We start from the raw sequence: 11188 nt of genomic DNA, 5'->3' as shown, positions 1-11188 counted from the left end.
AGAGAGGAAACTTGATATTATTGCAACTCCTACAAGCATATATTCCTCCCTCATAATAATTTTCATTAGCATCATGAATGAATTCAACAATATAACCATAACATAAAGCATTCTTTTCATGATCTACAAGCATAGAATTTTTTCTACTCTCCACATAAGCAAAATTCTTCTCATTCGGAATAGTGGGATCACTAATTCCTAAAGTTGACACTCTTCCAAACCCGCTTTAGATGACAGTACTATTCATACTCCAAAATATATAAGTGAAGTTCATGGAGCATTCTACAACTAGACTAACCAATATCCAAGCTCAAAATATATAAGTGAAGCACACGAAGCATTCTATAAAACCATACTCAAAAGATTTAAGTGAAGCACAAAGAGCATTCTATAAGGTCATACTCAAAAGATATAAGTGAAGCACATGAATCATTCTATAAATTGATGAAGGGAAATCTCATACTATCATGGTTCTTAAAGAAAAATAAAAACACAAAGGACACAAATCATGTGAACAAAACAAAAACCGAGGTATACCGATAATTGTTGAAGAAGAAAGATGGGATGCCAACCGGGGCATCCCCAAGCTTAGATGCTTGAGTATCCTTGGAATATTTACTTTGGGTGCCTTGGGCATCCCCAAGCTTGAACTATTGCCTCTCTTTATTCTTCTCATATTGATAGCTCCTCGATCTTCGAACACTTCATCCACACAAAACTTTAACAAAAAACTTTGTGAGATCCGTTAGTATAATAAAGCAAATCACTACCTTTAGGTACTGTTGCAAACCTATTCCAATTTCATATTAGCACTTTATCTACTGTATTCCAACTTCACCATGGTTCATACCCCCCGATACTACCCATAGATTCATCAAAATAAGCGAACAACACATAGAAAACAAAATCTGTCAAAAACAGGCCAGTCTGTAGTAATCTGGAAGTTCAGTAAACTTATGTAACTCCAAAAAATTCTAACAACATATGAAAATTTAAAAAATTTGTACATAAGTAATTTGCAAAAAGTTTCAGACCCATTTTACATTCCAGTAAAAAAATGTAAATTCACGCACTACAGCCAAAGTTTCTGTTTTTGTACTGCACATAGTAAACAAGCAATCTAATCATCCTAAAACCGAAGCTTGGCACATTATTTTTATAATGAAATGGATATATACAAGGGGATAATTATTTTCAGAGAAGATTCCATGAATTTTTTTACATTGTTTCCATGAGCATGAACACAAGTGTTCAAGGTCGACCCTCACTCCTCCAATGCATAACCTTCCAATCACTTCTCTTATTGAAAAACTTTTTAGGCATGACAGGCAAGTATTTTTTTTGTATTTTCATTCTTATTTTTTTTGTATGTTTCACCCACAACTAAACAGAAACAAAAAGGAAAAACAAAATCTACTTAGTGAAGAAAGCAAACAAGCACACACGAGAATATCAACCCCACGCTATTGTCCCCGGCAACGGCGCCAGAAAATAGCTTGATAATCCCCAAGTGCAGGGAATCATCGTAGCAATTCCCAAAGGTGGAAGTGATAAGTATGGAGTGTCGAACCCACAAGGATCTAAAGGTAAGATCAATAATCTCTCAAGTCCTATCTACCACTGATACGAATCTACGTACACCGAACATTTGCTTCCAACTAGAAACGAGAAATAAAACTACGTTGTGGGTATGAAGAGGATAACTTTGCATGGTACCGGAGAGCTAAAATATAAAAGTAAGTTCTGTTATCATAAAGTTAGAATATATTATAAATAGCAAATCTGGCATAATGATGGATCGGTGTGCGGAATTGTCCTAGGCAATTGTTAACAAGAACGGTAGTCGTCATTGCAATTTCATATAAGGGAGAGGCATAAGCTAACATACTTTCTCTTCTTGGATCATATGCACTTATGATTGGAACTCTAGCAAGCATCTGCAACTACTAAAGATCATTAAGGTAAAACCCATCCATAGCATTAAAGCATCAAGTCCCCTTTATCCCATACGCAACAACCCCCTTACTCGGGTTTATGCTTCTTTCAGTCAAGCAACCCACTATAAGCGAATCATGAACGTATTGCAACACCCTACAACGGAAATCCCTCACGCTTGCACGACACGGAGGGCACAATAGGACAGCACCAAAATAAAACATACAACTCATACGAATCTAGATCATCAATCAACCCAAAGACAAAGGATATCTACTCAAAACATCATAAGATGGCAACACTTCATTGGATCATAATATGTGGCATAAAGCACCATGTTCAAGTAGGGATTATAGCGGGGTGCGAGTGAGTGGACCACGTAAAAGAGATGAGGATGGTGATGTTGATGAAGACGATCACCGCGGCGATGATTCCCCTCCCGGTGGCACTCCGGCGCCACCGAGAGAGAGGAGGAGAGGTTCTACCCCTTGTGCTTCCTCCTCCATGGCCCTCCCCATAGATGGGGAGAGGTTCTCCCTCTGGTCCTTGGCCTTCATGGCGATGATGGCCCCTTCGGGATCCTCCTCCATGGCCTCCGGTGATGATGGCCCCCTCCGGCAGGGTGCCGGAGAGGGCCTAGATTGATTTCTCGTGGCTACAGAGGCTTGCGGCGGCGGAACTTCCGATCTAGGTTATTTTCTGGCGGTTTGGGCATTTATAGGAGAGGTTGGCGTCGAGAACAAGTTAGGGGGCCCCACGGGAAGTCCACGAGGCACAGGGGCGCGCCCTCCACCCTCGTGGGGCCCACGGGCCTCCCCTCCGGTAACTCTTCGTTTCAGTATTTTTTATATTTTCCAGAAAAATTCTCCGTTGATTTTCATCGCATTCTGAGAACTTTTATTTCTGCACAAAAACAACACCACGGTAGTTCTGCTGAAAACAACGTCAGTCCGGGTCAGTTCTAATCAAATCATACCAAAATTATATAAAACTATTGTAAACATGGCATGAATACTTCATAAATTATAGATACGTTGGAGACGTATCAGGGCATCCCCAACTGAATGAACCAGAAAATGTCACCTGGCACCATTGCTGGAGGGGTGTTGAAGCAGCTGAAGATGCGTGCTGGAGGAGTTGCTCCTCACGAGCCGCCTGGGTCCCGAACCTCGAGAGGCTCTGGAGGTCCCGGGGGCTCGCGAGGAACCATCGCCATCTCCGCCTGGACCGCCTGATGCCTGGCCTCCTGAGCCGCCAGAACGCTCCACAGGTAACGTTGGAAGGTAACAGCCGCGTTCGGCAAGCCGAATGGCATGCGAACATAGCTGTGAGGTGGACCCTCGTACCGACCAACGCGCGAAGGCCAGTAGCGCTCCTAGGATGTGGCCCTATTGAGCCCTGGGATGTCGACGCAGACGCGCAGCTCGTCGTCCTCGCCAGGACATGGAGCTGCGCCAGGTGGTGAGCGGCGGTCGCCGCGCACGGCTCTTGCCTCTTGAAGCTCCTCGGTCGTCTTGGTGATGAACTCCTGGGCACCAGGCACCCTGTGCCTTGTGCCCTCCTGAGGGAAGCGTGCGATGAAGCATGCCTCCATGTGATGCATGAGCGCCTCCCTTGTGACGTTGGCTAAGTCAGAGGCCCTCCAGAAGAGAGCCCCCGAGCCCAGCCTGAGGAGGGCGCCGGGCGCACCTTCCTATGCGAGAGAGGGAGGCGCCCCATCCGTGGGCGCAGGTCCTGAGGTGGTGCCGCTGGAGACACCGCTCTCCCGAGGCTCTTGATGGAGCAGCTGCTTCTTCTTCTTGGGGACTGCCTCAAGAGGGTAGATGGTGCCTTCGTTGTCTAGGTCTTCAATAGCCGCAACCTGGAAGGCGCGCTCAAGAGAGCACATCGCGTCCTTCTCTTCGCAGGCGACCGTGATGACGCTGCAGCTTCCTGGCATCCTGAGGACGTTGTAGCCGTGGTGGGTCACCACCATGAACTTGGCCAGGGCCGGATATCCAAGGATGGCATTGTACGACAAGCGGATGTGGGCGACGTCGAAGTCGATGAGCTCGGTGCGGTAGTTGTCACGCCGGTCGAAGGTGACAGGGAGGCGGATCTGCCCTATCGGAGTGGTGGAGCCATCGGTCACCCCTGAGAAGGGCTTGGTGGGCTGCAGCTGATCATATGGCTCTTGGAGGCGGTCGAACGTCTCGATGGAAAGAACATTGAGTCCCGCACCGCCATCGATGAGGGTCTTGGTGACAAGGACATTGCTGATGACGGGCGGGCAGAGCATCGGGAGGGCGCCGACAGTTGCCGCGCACTCGAGCTGGTCGGACGAGCTGAAGGCGATGGTGCACTTGGACCACCTAAGCGGGCGCGTGGCCTCGAGCCTGGGGAGGGCTGCGTTCACCTCGCGAGCAAACTGCTTGAAGATGCGCCGGGAGGCTGGGGCCTGAGTGGCACCCAAGATGCAGGCGATGGCGCGAGGTTCCTGGAAGCCCCCAGCCCCCTCGTCCTGGTGGCGGTCGTCGTTCCTCCTTGGTGGTGGTGGCAGCGGAGGGAGGCCGGCGTTGCCCTGAGGCCAGTCCTCACGAGGCTGATCTCTCTAGGCACCCTCGCGAGGCTGGCTTTGCCAGCGGTCCTCACGAGGCTGGTCGCGCCAGTCCTGGCAGGGGGCCGCGATCGTCCCAACGCCCTCCACTTCTGCCTCCTCCGCGGCCGTAGCCTCAGTCGTTGCACTCGGGGCGTCGACCGAAGCGCCCATCGCGGATGGCCCTGAGCTCCTGACAATCATTGGTGTTGTGGCTGTGTACGTTGTGGAAGGCGCAGAACGGGCAGTTGGGCTTGGATGACTCTAGGTGATCGCAGCCGCACTTCATCTCTGGCTCAACCGCGAGCACGGCCGCCCCCTTGCGCTTCACGTCCTTGGTCTTGGCCTTCTTGTCTCCTGGGTCGGCAGATGGGAGCTCGAGGAGGGAGAGGCGCCCTTCCTCAGCTCTCGCGCACTTGGTCACCATGTTGAACATCTCCAGAGCCGTGCACAGGTCCTCGTGGATGGCAAGCTCCTCCTTCATCTTGACGTCGCAGATGCCCTCGGAGAATGCTGAGATGATGGCCTCGTCCATCACCTTGGGGATCTTGAGGCAAACGTTGTTGAAGCGCTGGATGTACTTCTACAAAATTTCTCCCGGCTGCTGCTTGATGCGTCGTGAGTGCCCTGGAAATTGGCAACGAAACGCTCGCGCACCTCGCCCTAGGAGGAGATCTATCCTGCGGGCAGGTTCAGGAGCCACGAGCGTGCGCCATCCTTGAGGGTCATGGGAAACCAATTCGCCATGACCTTTTCATCGCCGTTGGCCGGCTCGATGCTCAGCTCATAGAGCTGCAGGAACTCAACAGGGTCGAGGGTGCCGTCGTAGCGCGGAGGCAGGTCAGGCTTGAACTTGATGGGCCAGACAACGCTGGGCAGCTCGGGGGTGAGGGCGAGGCAGGCCACGGTGGTCACCGGAGCTCGTCGTGGAGGTGGAGCCTGGTCTTGGTATCCATGCGCCGCTGCCGCAGGCGGCGCGCGGTCTTGACGTGGTGGTGCCGGGAGTGCAGGAGCGTCCCCTTGCGGCCGCTGGACCTCTTGGCAGCTTTCTTCTTCACGCGCGGGCGCCTTGCACGGCGGGTAACGCCGCGGGGCCGCACATCTTTGTCCGAGGGCGACATCTTGACGAGGAGGTGGTGGAGGCGCTCCATGGGCTACGTCGCCCGCGGCGGGAGGCGGGCGCTGTAGCGAGAGAGACGATGCTGGAGAGACCCCAGCGGCGCTGACGAGCTCGGCGATGCGGTCCAGCCAGTCCTCGTAGAGGTCGTCGACCGGGCGGTAGCGCAGGAGCTCGCGCGCCATGAGCAGCGCAGCCTGCGCGTCCGCGTGCCCGCGATGAGCGTGGGGTGATGAGCCGGCCGGAGTTAGCGGCGGGGTGGCGGTGCGTCCGTCCCTCCGCACGGAGGGGTGCGGTGACGAAGCTATTGGGGAACGTAGTAATTTCAAAAAAATCCTACGCACACGCAAGATCATGGTGATGCATAGCAACGAGAGGGGAGAGTGTTGTCCACATATCCTCGTAGACCGTAAGCGGAAGCGTTATGACAACGCGGTTGATGTAGTCGTACGTCTTCACGATCGACCGATCGTAGCACCGAAAGTACGGCACCTCCGCGATCTGCACATGTTCGGATCAGTGACGTCCCACGAACTCACGATCCAGCAGAGTGTCGAGGGAGAGCTTCATTAGCACGACGGCGTGATGACGGTGATGATGAAGCTACCGGCGCAGGGCTTCGCCTAAGCACTACGACGATATGATCGAGGTGGATTATGATGGAGGGGGCACCACACACGGCTAAGAGATCAATGATCAACTTGTGTGTCTATGGGGTGCCCCCTGGCCACGTATATAAAGGATGGAGGGAGGAGGAGGCCAGCCCTCATAGGGCACGGCCAAAGTGTGGAGTCCTACTAGGACTCCCTAGTCCTAGTAGGATTCCACCTCCCACATGGAATAGGAAAAAGGGAAGGGAGAAGGAGAAGGAAGGAAGGGGCCGCCCCCCTTTCCCTAGTCCAATTCGGACCAGTCCATGGGGAAGGGGCGCGGCCACCCTTGAGGCCTTTCTCTACTTTCCCGTATGGCCCATTAAGGCCCAATATGAATTCCCGTAACTCTTCGGTACTCCAAAAAATACCCGAATCACTCAGAACCTTTCTGATGTCCGAATATAGCCTTCCAATATATCGATCTTTACGTCTCGACCATTTTGAGACTCCTCGTCATGTCCCCGATCTCACCCGGGACTCTGAACAAACTTCGGTCATCAAATCACATAACTCATAATACAAATTGTCACAGAACGTTAAGCGTGCAGACCCTACGGGTTCGAGAACTATGTAGACATGACCGAGAATCATCTCCGGTCAATAAGCAATAGCAGAATCTGGATGCTCATATTGGTTCCTACATATTCTACGAAGATCTTTATCGGTCAAACCGCATAACAACATACGTTGTTCTCTTTGTCATCGGTATGTTACTTGCCCGAGATTCGATCGTTGGTATCTCAATACCTAGTTCAATCTCGTTACCGGCAAGTCTCATTACTCGTTCCGTAATGCATCATCCCGCAACTAACTCATTAGTCACAATGCTTGCAAGCTTTATAGTGATGTGCATTACCGAGAGGGCCCAGAGATACCTCTCCGATACACGGAGTGCAAATCCTAATCTCGATATATGCCAACTCAACAAACACCTTCGGAGACACCTGTAGAGCATCTTTATAATCACCCAGTTACGTTGTGACGTTTGATAGCACACAAGGTGTTCCTCCGGTATTCGGGAGTTGCATAATCTCATAGTCTGAGAAACATGTATAAGTCATGAAGAAAGCAGTAGCAATGAAACTGTAACGATCATAATGCTAAGCTAACGAATGGGTCTTGTCCATCACATCATTCTCCTAATGATGTGATCCCGTTCATCAAATGACAACACATGTCTATGATTAGGAAACAAAACCATCTTTGATAAACGAGCTAGTCAAATAGAGGCATACTAGGGACACTCAGTTTGTCTATGTATTCACACATGTACTAAGTTTCCGGTTAATACAATTCTAGCATGAATAACAAACCTTTATCATGATATAAGGAAATATAAATAACAACTTTATTATTGCCTCTAGGGCATATTTCCTTCAGTCTCCCACTTGCACTAGAGTCAATAATCTAGTTCACATCGCCATGTGATTTAACACCAATAGTTCACATCACCATGTGATTAACACCCATAGTTCACATCATCATGTGACCAACACCCAAAGGGTTTACTAGAGTCAATAATCTAGTTCACATCGCTATGTGATTAACACCGAAAGAGTACTTAAGGTGTGATCATGTTTTGCTTGTGAGAGAAGTTTAGTCAACGGGTCTGCTAGATTCAGAGCCGTATGTATTTTGCAAATATTCTATGTATACAATGCTCTGCACGGAGCTACTCTAGCTAATCTCTCCCACTTTCAATATGTATCTAGATTGAGACTTAGAGTCCTCCAGATCGGTGTGAAATCTTGCATCGACGTAACTCTTTACGATGAACTCTTTGTCACCTCCATGACCGAGAAATATTTCCTTATTCCACTAAGGATAATTCTGATCGTTGTCCAGTGATCCACTCCTGGATCACTATTGTACCCTCTTGCCAAACTCATGGTGAGGTACACAATAGGTTTGGTACACAGCATAGCATACTTTATAGAACCTATGACTGAGGTATAGGGAATGACTTTCATGCTCTTTCTATTTTCTGTCGTGGTCGGGTTTTGAGTCTTACTCAACTTCACACCTTGCAACACAGGCAAGAACTCCTTCTTTGACTATTCCATTTTGAACTTACTTCAAAATCTTGTCAAGGTACGTACTCATTGAAAAACTCTTATCAAGCGTCTTGACCTATCTCTATAGATCTTGATGCTCAATATGTAAGCAACTTTACCGAGGTCTTTCTTTGAAAAACTCCTTTCAAACAGTCCTTTATGCTTTCTAGAAAAATTCTACATTATCTCTGATCAACAATATGTCATTCATATACTTATCAGAAAGGTTGTAGTGCTCCCACTCACTTTCTTGTAAACACAGGCTTCACCGCAAGTCTGTATAAAACTATATGCTTTGAACAACTCATCAAAGCCTATATTCCAACTCCGAGATGCTTGCACCAGTCCATAGATGGATCGCTGGAGCTTGCACACTTTGTTAGCACCTTTAGGACTGACAAAACCTTCTTGTTGCATCATATACAACTCTTCTTTAAGAAATCCATTAAGGAATGTAGTTTTGACATCCATTTGCCAGATTTCATAAAATGTGGCAATTGCTAACATGATTCGGACAGACTTAAGCATTGCTACGAGTGAGAAAATCTCATCGTAGTCAACACCTTGAACTTGTCAAAAAAACTTTTTCGACAAGTCTAGCTTTGTAGATAGTAACACTAGTATCAGCGTCCGTCTTCCTCTTGAAGATCCATTTATTCTCAATGACTCACCGATCATCGGGCAAGTCAATCAAAGTCCATACTTTGTTCTCATACATGGATCCCATCTCAGATTTAATGGCCTCAAGCCATTTTGCGGAATCTGGGCTCATCGTCGCTTCCTCATAATTCGTAGGTTTGTCATGGTCTAGTAACATGATTTCCAGAATAGGATTACAGTACCACTTTGGTGCGGAACGTACTCTGGTTGACCTACAAGGTTCAGTAGTAACTTGATCCGAAGCTTCATGATCATCATCATTAACTTCCCCACTAATTGGTGCAAGCATCACTTGAACTGATTTCAGTGAAGAAATACTTTCCAATTCGGGAGAAGGTACAATTACCTCATCAAGTTCTACCTTCCTCCCACTCACTTCTTTTGAGAGAAACTCCTTCTCTAGAAAGGATCCATTCTTAGCAACGAATATCTTGCCTTCGGATCTGTGATAGAAGGTGTACCCAACATTTTCTTTTGGGTATCCTATGAAGACGCACTTCTCTGATTTGGGTTCGAGCTTATCAGGTTGAAACTTTTTCACGTAAGCATCGCAACCCCAAACTTTAAGAAACGACAACTTGGGTTTCTTGCCAAACCACAGTTCATAAGGTGTCATCTCAACGGATTTAGATGGTGCCCTATTTAATGTGAATGCAGCTGTCTCTAATGCATAACCCCAAAACGATAGTGGTAAATCGGTAAGAGACATCATAGATTGCACTATATCCAATAAAATACGGTTATGACGTTCGGACACACCATTATGCTGTGGTGTTCCAGGTGGCATGAATTTGTGAAACTATTCCACATTGTTTTAATTGAAGACCAAACTCGTAACTCAATATTCGTCTCCGCAATCAGATCGTAGAAACTTTATTTTCTTGTTACGATGATTTTACACTTCACTCTGATTTTTTCTGAACTTTTCAAATGTTTCAGACTTATGTTTCATCAAGTAGATATACCCATATATGCTCAAATCATCTGTGAAGGTCAGAAAATAACGATACCCGTCGCGAGCCTCAACACTCATCGGACCGCATACATCAGTATGTATTATTTCCAACAAGTCTGTTGCTCGCTCCATTGTTCTGGAGAATGGAGTCTTAGTCATCTAGCCCGTGAGGCATGGTTCGCAACCATCAAATGATTCATAATCAAGTGATTCCAGAAGTCCATCCGCATGGAGTTTCTTCATGCGCTTTACACCAATATGACCTAAACGGCAGTGCCACAAATAAGTTGCACTATCATTATTAACTTTGCATCTTTTGGCTTCAATATTATGAATATGTGTATCACTACGATCGAGATCCAACAAACTATTTTCATTGGGTGTATGACCATCGAAGGTTTTATGCATGTAAACAGAACAACAATTATTCTCCGACTTTAAATGAATAACTGTATTGCAATAAACATGATCAAATCATATTCATGCTCAATGCAAACACCAAATAACATTTATTTAGGTTCAACACTAATCCCGAAAGTATAGGGAGTGTGCGATGATGATCATATCAATCTTGGAACCACTTCCAACACACATCGTTACTTCACCCTTAACTAGTCTCTGTTCATTCTGCAACTCCCTTTTCGAGTTACTAATCTTAGCAACTGAACTAGTATCAAATACTAAGGGGTTGCTATAAACACTAGTAAAGTACACATCAATAACATGTACATCAAATATACCTTTGTTCACTTTGCCATCCTTCTTATCCGCCAAATACTTGGGGCAGTCCCGCTTCCAGTGATCAGTCCCTTTGCAGTAGAAGCACTTAGTCTCAGGATTAGGTCCAGACTTGGGTTTTTTCACTTGAGCAGCAACTTGCTTGCCGTTCTTCTTGAAATTCCCCTTCTTCCCTTTGCCCTTTTTCTTGAAACTAGTGGTCTTGTCAACCATCAACACTTGATGCTTTTCTTGATTTCTACCTTTGCCGATTTTAGCATCGCGGAGAGCTTGGGAATTGTTTTCGTCATCCCTTGCATGTTATAGTTCATCATGAAGTTCTAGTAGCTTGGTGATAGTGACTAGAGAACTTTTGTCAATTACTATCTTATCTGGAAGATTAACTCCCACTTGATTCAAGCAATTGTAGTACCCAGACAATCTGAGCACATGCTCACTGGTTGAGCTATTTTCCTCCATCTTGTAGGCAAAGTACTGCCAGAGGTCTCATACCTCTTGACA

Source organism: Aegilops tauschii, chromosome 5 (assembly GCF_002575655.3).
Source record: "Aegilops tauschii subsp. strangulata cultivar AL8/78 chromosome 5, Aet v6.0, whole genome shotgun sequence".
In the NCBI taxonomy this organism is placed as follows: Eukaryota; Viridiplantae; Streptophyta; class Magnoliopsida; order Poales; family Poaceae; genus Aegilops; species Aegilops tauschii.
Note: the sequence above shows the minus strand (reverse complement) of the source record.